General features: G+C 30.4%; 1 long non-coding RNA gene across 2 annotated transcripts; it reads right to left on the reverse strand.

Annotated features, from left to right (window-relative positions):
- Positions 1-2,602: 2,602 nt before the first annotated feature.
- LOC134707799 (uncharacterized) lies at positions 2,603-18,522 on the reverse strand. Of its 2 annotated transcripts, none has more exons than XR_010105769.1 (5): positions 18,317-18,522; positions 13,990-14,045; positions 12,878-12,941; positions 5,477-5,600; positions 2,603-2,763 (listed from the first exon to the last, which is right to left on the reverse strand). It is a non-coding gene; the product is annotated as an uncharacterized LOC134707799 (long non-coding RNA). The 2 variants fall into 2 exon arrangements; XR_010105768.1 differs by having other exon boundaries at positions 13,827-14,045.
- Positions 18,523-19,148: the final 626 nt, after the last annotated feature.

A 19,148-nucleotide genomic window follows, 5' to 3' on the forward strand; every position in this document is an offset into this window, starting at 1 on the left:
ATGTTATAAATCTGAACATCGGACAGACGCTAAAGTAGTTTTTAGTCAAACAAATGTGTTAATGCTACGTCCATTTCTATTATTACTGAATAACTGAATGCAAACCAACAGAAAAATATATCGAAAACTTCTTCAAATCTTGTATCTTGTATGTAGTATTAACAAATATCAGTATTTCTTCAATCATTCTAAACCACCCACGGAAAAAGATATGTTTAGTGAAGATTTTTTGTGTGGTTTGTGTTGCTAAGTCTTTATGTGCTTTTATGCTGATGTTTGTGTTTGTGATTTGGTTTTTTTCTTTTTTATCCCTGATGTTGTCACTTTATTTTCGACTTCTCAGTTTGTAAGTCCCTTTTATATCGATCGCCTCTCTTAGCTCAACTTCTTGGAGGTTTTAAATAACTGCATCTCCTGTATGTTCCCTTCAAATCGACTGATGGTTGTGACTTCTTGATTTGCGTACTTCATTTCTATTTCATAGGTTAAATGGTTTTTTTTAAAATAGCCAGTTGTTATCAGCAACTAATAGCATGTCCTCTTCGGTCAGGAAAATGATGAATATGGCACATATACTTATAAAGACCCATGATGATATCATATTAGCTATATATTTTCTCCATGAAAACTGTATATTAATGTTTGGCAAATAAAATTAAAAAGCATGACTGTAGGTTTATTTTTAATTTTTCCACATTGTTCTTATATTTGTTCGTGTGTTGTTGTGAACAAAAGTGTATTATCAAAAGATAGTAACGACCGTGTAGATTCCATTCACTACAAAACTTTAAAAATATCTACCGGTACCTTCATGATATTTTTTGCTTTGAATAATTAAGACTTGATTCTCTCAATGCTAATATGAAGAGATAAATTCTGTCGGCTTATGTCTTTCGTGATTTGATATTTCACCTTATAATAAAATTGCCAACTATTATCAAAATCATGAGATAACGTCTTTTGAGTAACAAACAAGTTTCAGCTAATCAACTGTGTCAAGTCTTTAATAGTTTCAGTACATCCAAACAAACAAAATACTCAGAATCACGGCTGATACAAGCTGGTTCCCAGACTCCAGAACAATACCAACTGCCTATACCTCTTACCATATCATAACCATAAACAAAACATATACAGACTGTATATGGGAATCACAGACAATAAAAAAAACCTGTAGATGTATCTTACAACCACCGAAATACAAAGACTGTTTTAGAACCACAGACTATTTACATTCAGATTACTTTTAAGAACCACAGACAATACATTCAGACTGTGAAGGAGAACCACAGACAAAACACACTAACTTACCTAACAATTAGACAATTCATTAAGAACACATGCAATACATATAGTTTTAAGTGGATTAACGACCCACCTTTTATGTAAGTTTGTTTACACATTGTTGTCAATATAATGGAATTTCATACACCTGAGAGGTTAAGCTAGCTATAAAACCAGGTTAAAGCCACCAGTTTCTACATCAGAAAATGTCTGTACCCTTTCAGTAAAAAGACAGGTGGTATACCAAATATGTCTGTGTTTTTTTTCAAACATCGTTATACATAAATGGAATTTGATGTGACAGTCATACAAGCGCTATAAAGCCAGGTTAAATCCACCATTTTTTGCATTTAAGAATGCAGGTACAAAGTCAGGAATATAACAGTTGCTGTTTATTCATTTGAACCATTTTATCATTTGATCAGGAACTTTCAGTTTCTGCTTTTCCTAGGAGCTCTGTAATTTTGTTATTTTACTTCATACAAATGAAGCATATTCTTTTTGCTGTGCATGTTCTTATTTTGTGTCATGGAAGAATACCCATATCATGTGTTATTCTAATACATGAAGAAAATCTAGAAGTAATCTTTCAACTTAACATTGTTTCACACATGCTTAAAAATTATACACTTGAAATGTGGTATGATTATCAAGAAGATAACTATCCGATGGAGACTTTCAAAAATGGCAAAACACATACCATATTGTATAATTTAGTTCAAAGGAGAAAACCAGCCATATCATTAGTGTAGAAAACTTGGGGTCAACACATTCAGAAAGTGAGTAGGTTAAATTCAATCCAGTTTAGTCTGGTGTAAAATCATTCTGTAATTGCCAAAAGTGCATTTGATATAAAACATGTGTAAGGCAATTTCCTATATAATTTACATTTCCAAGGGACATTACTCATGGAGAAATAGTGGATTAACTAACCCCAATTATTGCTAAGATAAACCTTCAATATGAATTTTGTAGCAATCCTATGAATGATGTAAATTTGAAAAAGCTTTCCATGCAATTTTTCATATGATTTATATATCCAAGGGGAATAACTCCATCAATAATAATTTTTTGGCACTGATTATGACTCCCCTATAAAATGAATTCTAAACACTAACTTAACTAGGAGCTACATTCAGTTTAAAGGTAATCAAGTATAAAGGCACATTAAAACTGCTTCTGAAATTTCTAGTTGTTACAGATACACATGTTAGAAAAAAGGTTAAAAAAAGATATGCATTTTTCACTTTACTAGGAGTATCCCATGTTGGCAAAGAACCCCAAGCATGAGAAGGAAAAATGACATAAAGTATCTAAGAACATAATATAACATGATTTATTGTACGTAGCTCTTTAATACTAATTGAATATAACTAAAACACAAATCTAAGTGCAGTAAAAATAGTCTCCTCTGTTCTGTAGACATTCTTGTCTCTCATGCTTTCTTAACTGTGTGGTAGGCACTAAATCTTGTTTAACCTAAAAAAATAACAATATGGTTCAGTTGACCAAATGATTATTCCAAAACAATACAAAATTTAAAAGCTTCAAACAGTTGTTATTTACTTTATATCTAAGGACAACTAGGATGTTTCACCATTGCAATGGCAGAATCCCAAGATAGTATCAAAATGTAAAACTTATAATGCAGAAATTCAATTCACGTGTGAGACCAATCATTTAAATGAAAAGTTCAAATCATTTTTTTCTTGGGTAATTACTTTCCTTTGATTTACAACTGTGATGATTAAAAGAAAAAGTGTTGTGATAGACAAACATAGTGTGGTGATAGATAAACATAGAGTGGTGAGAGACAATAGTGTGGTGATAGACAAACATAGTGTGGTGATAGATATACAGACTGTGAGGACAGATTTATACAGTGTGGTTATTGATTATGTGTGGCAGTAGATATATTATATGTGGTCATAATTATATATTATGTGTGGCAGTAGATACATAATATGTGGTGGTATATACATATGTGTGTGCCAGCAGATGTATAAGGTCGACCATGTACAATAACACCGAAACAATATATTTATTAGGTTTACTCATCATGAATGTTAGAATCATTGACAGACAGTTAGTATACCATATTTGCTGCTTTCATTGAAAAGACACTTAACATGATATTTACATAAAATATTGCATAATATGTTGAAGCAGTTATTCTTTAAAAACATTTCTTTTAAATTATTTCATTTCAACCAGGATTGTTTCATGCTAATCCACTTTCAAATTGGTATAAATAGGGCTTTGAGAGATATACCCAGTGGTGTGATAGACATAATATATAAATTGAGGTGAAAATCTAAAGAGTAAGGTGATAGATATTTTGAGTGAGGTGAAACATATAAAATGAGGTGATTGATTTACAAGGTGAGGTGATTGGTAATTTTAGTAAGGTGATAGGGTATATTGTGTGGAGATGTACATAGAGAATTTTGGGGTAGATATAGGGTTAATTGGCGTAGATATAGAGAGTGTGTGGTCATTGATAATTCATGTGAGGTGAAAGTATGTACAGTAAGGTGATATGTGTTTATAATGTGGACATAAATAAAGGTACTGTGTTGATAGATATGGATAGCATGGGCATAGATATAGAATGTGTGTGGTGATTGATATATAAAGTGAGGTGATTGATAAAAAAAAGTATGGTGATATGTGTTTATGATGTGGTCATAAACATGGAGACTGTGGGGAGAGATGTTGAGAGTATGGGGATAGATATAGAGAGTGTGTGGTGATTGATATATAAAGTGAGGTGATTGATAAATAAAGTAAGGTGATATGTGTTTATTATGTGCAGATATACATAGAGAAGTTTGAGGTAGATATCGAGAGTATGGGGATATATATAGAGAGGGTGTGGTGATTGATATATAAAGTATGGTGATTGAATAAAGTAAGGTGATAGGTGTTTAATATGTGGAGATATACAAAGAGACTTTTGTGGTAGATATAGAGAGTGTGTGGTCATTGATAATTTATGGTAGGTGAAAGTATGTAAAGTAAGGTGATAGGTCTTTATAATGTGGTCATAAACATAAGAAATGTTTGGATAGAAATGGAGAGTATAAGGATAGATATAGATATTGTGTGGTGATTGATATATAAAGTGAGGTGATGGATAAATAAGGTAAGGTGATAGGTGTTTGTAAAGTGGTCATACACATAGAGACTGTGGGGAAAAGATATCTAGAGTATAGGCATAGATAAAGAGTGTGTGGTGAGTGACATAGAGAATGTGGTGATAGACACAGAGATGATGGGGATAATTATAGAGAGTGTGGTGATTGAGATAGAAAGTGAGGTGATTGATAAATTAAGTAAGGTGATAGGTGTTTATTTTGAGAAAATATACAAAGAGACTTTTAGGGCAGATATAGAGAGTGTGTGTGTGGTGATTGATTTATAAAATGAGGTGATTGATAAATAAAGTAAGGTGATAGGTTTTGATTAAGTGGAGATATACAAAAAGACATTCGGGGTGGATATAGAGAGTATGGGGATAATTATAAAGAGTGTGGTGATTGATATATAAAGTGAGGTGATTGATATATAAAGTGAGGTGATTGATAAATAAGGTGAGGTGATAGGTGGTTAATATGTGGAGATATACAGACAGACTTAAGGGGTAGATATAGAGATTATGGGGATAGATTACAGAGTGTGGTGATTGATATATAAAGTGAGGTGATTGAAAAATAAAGTAAGGTGACAGGTGTTTATTTTGTGGAAATATACAGACTTTTGGGGCAGATATAGAGAGTGTGTGAGGTGATTGATTTATAAAATGAGGTGATTGATAAATAAAGTAAGGTGATAGGTGTTTATTAAGTGGAGATATACAGAAAGACATTTGGGGTGTATATAGAGAGTATGAGGATAGATATAGAGAGTGTAATGATTGATATATAAAGTGAGGTGATTGATAAATAAAGTAAATAAAGTATAATGCGGAGATATACATGGAAACTGTTATGATATACATAATGACTGTTGGCATAGTTATGAAGATTGTAGTGATAGATAATCATAGTATGGGGATAGCTATTGAGACTGTTGAGATAGATATGGAGAGTGTGGTGATGAATACAGCGACTGCAGCAATGGAGTAAATTATCAACCACCACACTATTTATCTGTTATTGAGTATCATTTTTTATAAAAAAAAATACTTTACCATCATCACTATTGCTGAGTGCTGCTTGGTTGTAAATCATTTAACTATTTTTGTTATTGCATTTATCTTTTCTTCAATTTTCACCAATGACCTGTAAATCTCTGGAAAATCTTGTTTGGTATTTCTTTCAGAAGAACACAAATATAAATAATCAATTTTATAATTGCTACATGATAAGTGTACAATCTTATACAAACATATCTCAGTGGACATTGCATATCTGCATATAATCTTCCACTGTAAATTATACAATGACCAGTTCATTTCTCTCACTTATGAAGATACAACAATAGCATATCGTCTACTGTGTGGTGACATATATCAATGGTGTTGTGATTGATTTAAACAGTGTAGTGAGTTAATAGATACATATGTGCAGGGGATACATATATAAAAAAAAATATATAAAATGTGATGAAAAAAAATCAACAGTGAGGTCAATAAGATATTTTCAGGGAGGTCATACATATATAAAATGAGGAGATAGATATATAAATTAAGGTGAGAGATATAAAAATTGTGGTGACAGATACACAGTGTGGTGATATATGTATAAAGTTAGGTGATAGAGATATAAAATGTAGTAATATATGTACAGTGTGGTGATAGATATATTAAATAAGGTGATAGATATATGAAATGAGGTCTATCTTACATAAAATGAGGAGATAGATATACAAATTGAGGTGATATATATATAGAGTGAGGTGATAGATACATAAAGTGCAGCAATACATGTTTAAAGTGAGGTGATACATGTTTAAAGTGAGGTGATAGATGAATAAAGTGATGTGATTGATATGTATGTACATATATATAGTGAGGTCATAGCTTATAGTGAAGTGATAAATATATAAAGGGAGATGATAAATGTAAGAAGAAAGGTAATAGATATATAGTAAGATTAGAGAAATAAATAGTTTGGTGATAGATAAATAGTGAGGTAATAGATATAAATAGTTTGGTTATATATAAGTGTCTGGTGGAAAGAACATTAACAATGATGTCATCAAGATATTTTCAGAGAGGTGACAGATTCATATGAGGAGGGACTACATATATAAAGTGAGAAAGACAAAAAATATTGACAGTCAGGCCAATAATATATTAGCAATGAGGTGATACATCAATAAAATGAGGACATTGATATATAAAGTGAGGTAATATATATATAAAAAGGTTGGTTTTAAATTAAAGTTGTGTCTTAGATTTAAAAAGTGAGGTGATACATATGTATAGAGAAGTAAAATATACATAAAGTAAGGTGATCAATGCATAAATTGAAGAGATAAACAAAGCATGGTACCAGATGTTCGGTGTGGTGACAGATATATTAAGTGTGGTGACCTATCATCAGTTAGGTGATAGATGCATAAAGTGAGGTGAAAGATATATGAGGTGTGGTGACATATGACCAGATAGGTGATAGATGTATAGTGAGGTGAAAGATATATAAAGTGTATTGATAGATATATAAAGTGTGATGATAGATATATAAAGTAAGGGGGTAGCTTCTGTATAATGCGGAGATATACATGGAAACTGTTATGATATACATAGTGTTGTGACATATGATCAGATACGTGTTAGATATATAAAGTGTGGTGATAGATACATAAAGTGAGGTGATAGAAACATAAAGTGTGGTGACATATGACCAGTTAGGTAATAGATGTATATAATGAGTTGATAGATATATAAAGTGTGGTGATAGATATATAAAGTGTGGTAATAGATGTATAAAGTGTGGTAATAGATACACAAAGTGTGGTGACATATGATAAATTAGGTGACAGAAGTATAAAGTGTGGTAATAGATATATAAAGTGTGGTAACATATGATTAGTTAGGTGATAGAAGTATAAAGTGAGGTGATAGATATATAAAGTGTGGTGTTAGATATATAAAGTGTTGTAACATATGATGAGTTAGGTGATAGATGTATATAGTGAGGTGATAGATATATAAAGTGTGCTGATAGATGTATAAAGTGTGGTAATAGATATATAAAGTGTGGTTATAGATATATAAAGTGTTGTAAAATATGATGAGTTAGGTGATAGATGTATATAGTGAGGTGACAGATATATAAAGTGTGCTGATAGATGTATAAAGTGTGGTGACATATTATTAGTAGGGTGATAGAAGTATAAAGTGTAGTTATAGATACATAAAGTGTGGTGACACATGATCAGTTAGGTGAAAGATGTATAAAGTGTGGTGATAGATATATAAAGTGTAGTGATATATGATCAGTTAAATGAAAGATGTATAAAGTGTGGTGATAGATATATAAAGTGTGGTTATAGATACATAAAGTGTGGTGACACATGATCAATTAGGTGATATATGTATAGTGATGTGATAGATACATAAAGTGTGGTGATATATGATCAGTTAAATGAAAGATGTATAAAGTGTGGTGATATATGATCAGTTAAATGAAAGATGTATAAAGTGTGGTGATAGATGTATAAAGTCTGGTGATAGATACATAAAGTGTGGTGATAGATATATAAAGTGTGGTGATAGATGTATATAGTGTTGTGCCATATGATCAGATAAGTGATAAATATATAAAGTGTGATATAGATACATAAAGTGTGGTGCACATGACTAGTTAGGTGATAGATGTATATAGTGAGGGGATAGATATATAAAGTCTGGTGATAGATATATAAAGTGTGGTGATAGATGTATATAGTGTTGTGCCATATGATCAGATAAGTGATAAATATATAAAGTGTGATATAGATACATAAAGTGTGGTGCACATGATTAGTTAGGTGATAGATGTATATAGTGAGGGGATAGATATATAAAGTGTGGTGATAGATACATAAAGTGTGCTGATAGATATATAAAGTGTGGTGATAGATACATAAAGTTTTGTGACATATGATTAGTAAGGTAATAGATGTATATAATGAGTTGATAGATATATAAAGTGTGGTGATAGATACATAAAGTGTGGTGATAGATATATAAAGTGTAGTGACATATGATTAGTTAGGTGATATATGTTTATAGTGAGGTGATAGATATATAAAGTGTGGTGAAAAATACATAAAGTGTGGTGATAGATATATAAAGTGTGGTGATAGATGCATAAAGTTTTGTGACATATGATTAGTTAGGTAATAGATGTATATAGTGAGGTGATAGATATATAAAGTGTGGTGACATATGATTAGTAAGGTGATAGATGTGTATAGTAAGGTGATAGATACATAAAGTGTGCTGATAGATATATAAAGTGTGGTGATAGATAAATAAAGTTTTGTGACATATGATTAGTTAGGTAATAGATGTATGTAATGAGTTGATAGATATATAAAGTGTGGTGATAGATACATTAAGTGTGGTGATAGATATATAAAGTGTAGTGACATATGATTAGTTAGGTGATAGATGTATATAGTGAGGTGATAGATATATAAAGTGTGGTGACATATGATTAGTAAGGTGATAGATGTATATAGTAAGGTGATAGATACATAAAGTGTGCTGATAGATATATAAAGTGTGGTGATAAATACATAAAGTGTTGTGACATATGAATAGTAGGGTAATAGATGTATATAGTGAGGTGATAGATGTATAAAGTGTGGTGATAGATATATAAAGTGTGGTGATAGATATGTAAAGTGTGGTGACATATGATTAGTAAGTTGATAAAAGTATAGTGTAGTGATAGATATATTAAGTGTTGTATCATATGTTCAGATAGGTGATAGATATATAAAGTGTGGTAATAGATACATAAAGTGTGGTGACATATGATTAGTTAGGTTATAGATGTATATAGTGAGGTGATAGATATATAAAGTGAGGTGATGGATACATAAAGTGTTGTGACATATGAATAGTAGGGTAATAGATGTATATAGTAAGGTGATAGATGTATAAAGTGTGGTGATAGATATATAAAGTGTGGTGATAGATATATAAAGTAAGGGAGTAGATACAAAAAGTGTTGTGACATATGAATAGTAGGGTTAAGATGTATAAAGTGTGGTGATAGATATATAAAGTGAGGTGTTAGAAACATAAAGTGTGGTGACATATGATTAGTTAGGTAATAGATGTATAAAGTGTGGTAATAGATACATAAAGTGTGGTGACATATGATCAGTTAGGAGATAGAAGTATAAAGTGGGGTGATAGATATACAAAGTGTGGTTATAGATACATAAAGTGTTGTGACATATGATGAGTTAGGTGATAGATACATAAAGTGTGGTAACATATGATTAGTTAGGTGATAGAAGTATATAGTGAGGTGACAGATATACAAAGTGTGGTTATAGATACATAAAGTGTTGTGACATATGAATAGTAGGGTAATAGATGAATAAAGTGTGGTTATAGATACATAAAGTGTGGTGATATATGATCAGTTTTGTGAAAGATGTATAAAGTAAGGTGATAGAAATATAAAAGTGTGGTGATAGATATATAAATTGTGGTGATAGATAAATAAAGTGTGGTGATATATACATAAAGTGTGGTAACATATGATCAGTTAGATGATAAATGTATATATTGAGGTGATAGATATATAAAGTGTGGTGATAGATATATAAAGTGTGGTGATAGATACATAAAGTGTTGTGACATATGATCAGATAGGTGATAGATATATAAAGTGTGGTAATAGATACATAAAGTGTGGTGACATATGATCAGATAGGTGATAGATATATAAAGTGAGGTGATGGATACATAAAGTGTTGTGACATATGAATAGTAGGGTAATAGATGTATATAGTTAGGTGATAGATATATAAAGTGTGGTGATAGATACATAAAGTGTGGTGACATATGATCAGTTAGATGATAAATGTATATATTGAGATGATAGATATATAAAGTGTGGTGATAGATATATAAAGTGTGGTGATAGATACATAAAGTGTGGTGACATATGATCAGATAGGTGATAGATATATAAAGTGTGGTAATAGATACATAAAGTGTGGTGACATATGATCAGATAGGTGATAGATATATAAAGTGAGGTAATAGATACATAAAGTTTGGTGACATATGATGAGTTAGGTGAGAGATATATAAAGTGTGGTGATAGATAAATTAAGTGTGGTGATAGATATATAAAGTGTGGTAATAGATACATAAAGTGTAGTGACATATGATTAGTAAGGTGATAGAAGTATATAGTGAGGTGATAGATATACAAAGTGTGGTGATAGGTACATAAAGTGTGGTGACACATGATCAGTTAGGTGATAGATGTATAGTGAGGTGATAGATACATAAAGTGTGGTGATATATGATCAGTTAAATGAAAGATGTATAAAGTTAGGTGATAGATATATAAAGATAGGTGATAGATATATAAAGTGTGGTGATAGATAAATTAAGTGTTGTGATAGATATATAAAGTGTGGTAATAGATACATAAAGTGTGGTGACATATGATTAGTAAGGTGATAGAAGTATATAGTGAGGTGATAGATATACAAAGTGTTGTGATAGATACATAAAGTGTTGTGAATTATGATTATTTGGGTGATAGATGTATAAAGTGTGGTTATAGATACATAAAGTGTGGTGACACATGCTCAGTTAGGTGATAGATGTATAGTGAGGTGATAGATACATAAAGTGTGGTGATATATGATCAGTTAAATGAAAGATATATAAAGTTAGGTGATAGATATATAAAGATAGGTGATAGATATATAAATTGTGGTTATAGATAAATAAAGTGTGGTGATAGATTTATAAAAGGTGATGATAGATGTATACAGTATAGTGATAGATACATAACATGAAGTGATAGATACATAAATTGTGGTGACATATGATCAGTTAGATGATAGATGTATATAGCTATAGTGAGGTGATAGATATATAAAGTGGGATGATAGATATATAAGGTGTGGTGATACATCTGTAAAGTGTGGTGATAGATATATAAAGTGTTTTGATAGAAATACAAAGTGTGTTGACAGATATACAGTGTGGTGACAGATGTATAAAGTGATAAATGCATAAAGTTAGGCGATAAATACATAAAGTTATTGGATAGATATATAAAATGAGGTGAGATATATATACATATATATATATATAGAGAGAGAGTTAGGACATTAATATATATAGCTATAGTGAAGTGCTAAATATATAAAGTGAGTACTAAATGTATCAAGCAAGGTGATAAATGTATCAAGTAAGGTTATAAATGTATCAAGTTAGGTTACAGATATATAAAGAAATGTGTTAGATGTATTATTTGTTGAGTTACATATATAGTCACGTCAAAGATATATCAATAGAGGTTTACATATAAACAGTGAGATTATAAATATATTGTGTGAGGTGATTGATACATAAGGCAAGATGATTGGTATTTAAAGTAAATAATAGGTGTATATAATGTGGTGGTATATATAGATACTGTGGGGATATATATAGAGAGTATGGTGATTATTATAGAGTGTGGTGATTGATATATAATGTGAGGTTAAAGGTATCTTAAGTAAGTTGATAGGTGAGGCAATAAGGAGATATACATAGAGACTTTTGGGATAGATATAGAGAGTATAGGTATAGATAAGTATATATATAGAGAGTGTGATGATTGATCCATTAATTGAGGTGATAGGTATTTAAACTTAGGTGATAGGTGTATATTATGTGGTGATATACAAAGAGACTGTTGGGATAGCTATAGAGAGTATAGGTATAGATATAGGGAGTGGTGGTTGATATGTGAGGTGATAGGTATATATAATGTAGTGATACACATAGAGACTGTAGGGGTAGATAAAGACAGTATGATGATAATTATAGAGTGTGGTTATTGATATATACCATGAGCTGATAGTAAGGTGATAGGTGTTTATAATGTGGTAATATACAAATACATTCATCATAGATACCAGGACTAAATTTTGTATATATGCCAGACACATGTTTCATCTACAAAAGACTCATCAGTGACGCTCGAATCCAAAAAAGTTTAAAAGGCCGAATAAAGTAACAGACTGAAGCGATAGATATTGAGAGTATGGTGTTAGATATAGAGACTGTAGCAATAGATTTGCAGTGTGTGGTATGATAAAAATGAAATTTCATGTGTTAAAATAATCACTATATAAATTTGTTACTAAATGATATATACATGTATTCAATAAGGATGTTTGACCAACATTTATTATACTATATTCCTATTTTTATTTACATAATACATGTGCATGATTACAAGAATGTAGAAAAGTCATTGATATAAATATTGTGTGATATGCTGTAGCAGTTTTCCTAATAATTATTTTCTAACAAACCCTTCACCATCACTATAAAAAGAATTGCTGTGTGCTTCTTTGTTATAAATCATTAAATTATACTTGTTATTTTATTTGAAATTAAATATACCTTTTTCTTTTCTTCCATTTTCACCCATTACATCTTTGTCCTTTTAAAATCCTGTTTTGTATCTCTGTAAGAAAAATCAAAATATAAATAATAATTCCTACATGAAGTCATTATAGGTTTACAAGCTTATACAAACATATATCAATGGAAAAGCAAAATTTGTTGGAATTTCTCTACCGTTTTAAAATTTAAAATATTAAGAAGCTATATAACCTAAGTTAAATTTTAGTATTGTACAAGTTTTACAACTTAGTTATACGGTATTAACTGTTTTATTGTATAAATTTCAAAATTGTTATAATCTAATCAAAGAAGATTGATGTGATTCATTTTACATCATGATCATACTGATGAAGGTTAACCAAAATATTTATAAATAATTACTTCATTACTGTTTTGTTTACTTTTAAGGGTTTAATTATATATAACAAGATGAGGTGGTGAAAGATATATAGTGTGGTAATTTATAAATATAAATATGATAAAGTGGTGATACATAGATATAGAGTGGTGATAAGTGAGGACATATGTATAGCAAATTTACAGATATAACATTGTGGGGTTGATGTTTAGACGAGTTATATATATATATATATATATATATATATATTGTAATTTTTGAATATAGTGCGGTGAAGAATATACAGAATAGCGATTATATATAACTTATGATATATAAGCAAAGTGGAGGTATACATATATACTGTGTGGTGACAAATATAAACAGTGTGGTGATTGGTTTAACCAGTGTAGTGGTAGACATATTAACAAAGTGGTGATGGATATATACAGAGGGGTGACAAGTATCAATTATGTGTTGAATGATATACATGTTAAGTGTAGTTATATGTACTATTAGTGTTGTTATATATATACAGTGTGGTTGTTGATATATATAGTGTGGGGATATCCAATATAATCAGGATAGTTGGTAGCTAATAAAAAAAACCTGAATCAATCCATTTCTTTCCTCTAGATACACCAACTGTATTTGAAGCAGTTTTTTCATGACATAGCTTCTTCTTCTTCCAAATATGATGAATATTCTGGCAAGTTGTGCATGATTAAAATGAATAATCAAAATGAGAAGCAGTTTTCTTCTTGATTTGTACCTTTGTATTACTTCCTTTCCATCAGAATTTATCAAGGTCCACTGTAGAAGAGCAATCTGGAAAAATTCATATAAAAAATAACATAACAAATTCAGTAAATCAAAAGACATTCTACCATATCAACAAACTGTTATATAAAGCCCATTCTTACTTGTTAACATATATTAAAGCTGTTTTTTTACTTTTTAACATATGGATATATGAATCTTTAATATATAAAAAAAAATATGTAATAAATCTATATAGTAAAAATAGATATACAGTATGTGGTGATAGAAATACATATAGTAATGATAGCTATTGGGAGTGTGGTGATGGATAAAGAAAGTGTGGTGATAGAAACGTAACATGTGGTGATAGATTTGAACAATGTAGATGTATTCAATTTGGTGATAGAATAAAAAGTGTAATGATAGATAAATAGTGTGGTGATAGATAAATTTAGTACAGAGATGATATATAGTAAGGTGATATAGATTTCTATTGAGGTGATTTAAAATTTATCAATATGGTGATATATATTTAGAGAGTTGATAGTCTATATATACAGTGAGGTCATAGATATAAATATACAGTTGTAATAAATAAAAATGTAAACATCTTCTATGGTAAATATGTATAACATTGTATAAAGTCGTGATTTTATACAGAATGGTGATAAATATAAAAAAATGTATTGATAGAAGTATAAAGAAGTAATAGATTATTAGTGTGGCAATATATATATATATTCATGTACTGTACTACGCCGCTAGATTAAAACTGACGTGGAAAGGTAACACACGGCCACCGAAAGGTTCATTTTTGTGAAGCCCAGGTGGTTGTGTGGTCTAGCGGGACGGCTGCAGTACAGGCCATTTGGTGTCACGATATCTCAGTAGCATGGGTTCGAATCCCAGCAAGGGAAGAACAAAAAATTTGCGAAAGCAAATTTACAGATCTAACATTGTTGGGTTGATGTTTAGCAGGTTGTATATATATATAGATAAAGAGAGGTGATAGATATATTCAATATGTTGATATAAATACAAAAAGAGATGATAGGTAAAAGTGTGATGTGATAGATAAATAAGGCGAGGTGGTAGATATATGAGGTGTGGTGACATAAGACCAGTTAGGTGATAAATGTATATAGTGAGGTGAAAGATATAAAAAGTGTGGTGATAGAAATATAAAGTGTGATGATAGATATATCAAGTGTTGTGACATATGATCAGATAGGTGTTAGATACATAAAGTGCGGTGATGGATACATAAAGTGTGGTGATAGATACATAAAGTGTGGTGATAGAAACATAATGTGTTGTGTCATATGATCAGTTAGATAATAGATGTATATAGTGTGGTGATAGATACATAAAGTGTGGTGATAGATACATAAAGTTTTGTGACATATGATGAGTTGGGTGATAGATATATAAAGTGTGGTGATAGATACATAAAGTGTGGTGACATATGATCAGTTAGGTGATAGATGTATATAGTGAGGTGATAGATATATAAAGTGTGGTGATAGATATGTAAAGTGTTGTAACATATGATTAGTAGGTTGATAGATGTATAAAGTGTGGTTATAGATACATAAAGTGTGGTTATAGATACATAAAGTGTGGTGACACATGATCAGTTAGATGATAGATGTATAGTGTAGTGATAGATACATAAAGTGTGGTGATATATGATCAGTTAAGTGAAAGATGCATAAAGTTAGGTGATAGATATTATATAAAGTTTGGTGATAGATGTATATAGTGTTGTGATAGATGTATATAGTGTGGTGATAATGTGGTGATAGATGTATATAGTGTGGTGATAGATATAACATGTGGTGATAGATACATAAAGTGTGGTGATATAGATTTCTATTGAGGTGATTTATATTTATTAATATGGTGATATATAATTAGAGAGTTGATAGTCTATATATACAGTGAGGTCATAGATATATACATAGAGTGGTAATAAATAAAAATATAAACATCTTTTATGGTAAATATGTATAACATTGTATAAAGTCATGATTTTATACAGAATGGTGATAAATATAAAAAATGTATTGATAGAAGTATAGAGAAGTAATTGGCAATATATATATATATATAAAGAGAGGTGATAGATATATTCAATATGTTAATATAAATATAAAGAGAGATGACAGGTAAAACAGTGATGCGATAGATAAATAAGATGAGGTGGTAGATATAAAGTGTGGTGACAGCTTTATAAAGAGTGGTGATGTATATATATATAGTGTGGTGAAAGAGAAAAATGTGAGGTGATTCACTGATTGGTGTATAATGTTAGGTGATGGATATATGAAGTGTGGGGATAGAAATGTGAAGCTACCTAAAAGAAATCTAGTGAGGCGATAAATATAAACAGTGAGGCCATAGACATATAAAGGGAGGCAGTTAATGACTATAGAATGGTGTAAAAGGTATTCAGAGAGATACAAATATAAACATCTTTTGGTGATAATATATACAGTATTGTACAAATTGGTATTTATACAGAACAGTGATAGTTATATATAATGCTTTTAGTTATATACAGTGTGTTGATTGAATTATAAAGCAGTAATAGATTTAAAAAGTGGTAATACATGTATATATATTCAGTGTGGTGATATTAATATAAAGTGGTGATGGATAAATATGTTGATGATACAAAAGTGTAGTGATAGATTAAGTGAGGTGATAGATGTATAGTAAAGACATAGATATATAGTTAGTGGATATCTATATCTGAAGTGGTATATATATAAAGTATGGTGATAGAGAGATAAAGTGATAAAGTGACAGATATTGTAGATTGTGATAGATATATATTGTGATAAATAATGGAAAATATATATAGAAAGATCTGAATTAAACACCTTTGGTGTTAGATATACATACAGTATTGTACAAAGTGGTGATAAATACAGAATGGTGATAAATATATACAGTGGTTTTAGATATATACAGTGTGTTAATAGATTTATAGAGTGGTGATAAACATATAGTGTGGTGATAGATATATACGGGAGTGTTGTACAAAATGGCGATTGATACAGAATGGTGATAAATAGATAGGGTGGTGATAGATATATAGTGTTGTATAAAGTGGTGATTAATGCAGAATGGTGATAAATATATACAATGGATTGATAGATTTATAGAGTGGTGATAAATATATAGTGTGGTGATAGATATATTTAGTGTGGAGATTTTAATATATTGGTGATATATAAAGTAGTGATAAATAAAGTGAGGTGATAGATATATAGATTGGTGAGAGATACAAAAACAGTAGGATGATAGATATATACAGTGGTGATAGATGTTTGCAATGGTGATAGGTATATACAATGGTAATATATATCATGTATGTTTACCTTGGTGATAAAAAATAAATATTTTTTTATCATAAATATTGTTTTTATTATAAATATTTTTTAACTCGACATATCGCATTCCCGACCTGTTGATTATTTTCATTTAATCTAGGTGTGGTTAGTTTGATCTTACATTGTAGTTGTTCATTGGTCAATATTTGATTATGACGTAACATTTTCATGCTTTCATCTGAAATTCCCATTGTGACGACATAAAAAGACAGAGAAATATATTTCACCTCCAAATCTTGTGCAATACTATATTTATCCACTCCTGACTGTGTCAAAAACAATTGATTTTAACACGGCCTAAAGGAATGTGTACTTTTTTATCGTCAAGGATAAAAAATTACTGTTATAAATGTCATAATAAAAATATTGTCTATTGTCTATATTGTCTATTGTCATTTGGCAATTTTTTTTAACGGTTATTAGTGAAGACAGGGGTACCAAGATTCCCAGGGGATTACAATTATCACCCTCATACATGTTCATGACCGGGGGTAGGAGGGGTCATGATCCCAAAATCCTGGGCTTAAAAACATGAAATCCCGAGATCCCTTATTTAAATAAATTTAAATCCCTACATCCAGAAATTCTAAAATAGAATTCCTGGATACCTAAATAGCCAATCCCAAAATCCTGAAGCTAAAAACACCCAATCCTGGTGTCCCGATAAAGGTCCTATCCCCCTCATACATGCACGATCCATAACAATCTTTTTAGACTTTCTGGACTCCCCAAGAAATCATTTCGGCCACCTCCTATGAACACTGACCTGACACATACACATAAAAAGTATTAATTGTCCGGCTCTTTTGAACCAGATCACATTTTGTAGTTGGAAAAGGAAAAAAAGGGGGGGGTGTGAAGCCTCCTTTCCTTTAAAATGTTATTTTGCATTTAAAGATGATGTTTGTTTTCATTGTTACAATGCATTATTTTTCATACCTTTCACATGTTTTTTTTACGTTTTAGAAGTTATGTGTGCTCTTAAGGACGAGAAAGAGAGCCACTTCAGCAACTGAGCAAGTGTATTTTCTTTCGCAGATAAAATGTAAATAGATGCGTACAAATCTATCTCCAAATAGAAGATTTTTCAAAAATGAAAGTAGGAAATTCAGTGGGCGTTTCTTGCGCATGCGCACAGACCACGGTGATAGTTACGGTGACTGTATCAGGAACCTTGCATATTATATACTTCATATGAAATTCGTTTGTTCTGTAATTAATATTTTACCTATTTATTGACAAATTACCATATGTTGTTTTTTTCATTTTAGATAATTATTCATTTTCTATTTGATTATAACTACTTTTATATAATTGCAGTTCTTATCGTGGTTTCTATGATTCTATCTATTTTCGAAATTTTAAATTTGGTTATTTTGTTTTGTCCTCTGATCTTAAAACATAAAATCGAACCGTACTTGTTATTTAAAAACAATGAAATATCGTTCACATATCATATGATAATACGAACTGCTTTCAAATCCGATGGCCTAGGCGGATGATTGGCCTAATGAGGTCATATAAAGTGATAAAAAGCATGGTAATTGAAAGATACGCTCGTGGCGAGATTTGTTAGACTCCGATGCTAATCGGCAGTTATTGCAACTATTTTAACTTAAGGTACCCGCCTGATGTCCGGCTTCTCCTACCTTTGATGACAGGTCAATAAAATACAACAAATGTCGCTTATACATGATGTGGTGTTTAACACCAAAACAAAGAACAAACTTTTAGAAATAATTTGTAAATACATATATGTATAGCGTCCCGA

The sequence above is a fragment of the Mytilus trossulus genome, chromosome 2 (genome assembly GCF_036588685.1).
Source record: "Mytilus trossulus isolate FHL-02 chromosome 2, PNRI_Mtr1.1.1.hap1, whole genome shotgun sequence".
Classification (NCBI taxonomy): domain Eukaryota; kingdom Metazoa; phylum Mollusca; class Bivalvia; order Mytilida; family Mytilidae; genus Mytilus; species Mytilus trossulus.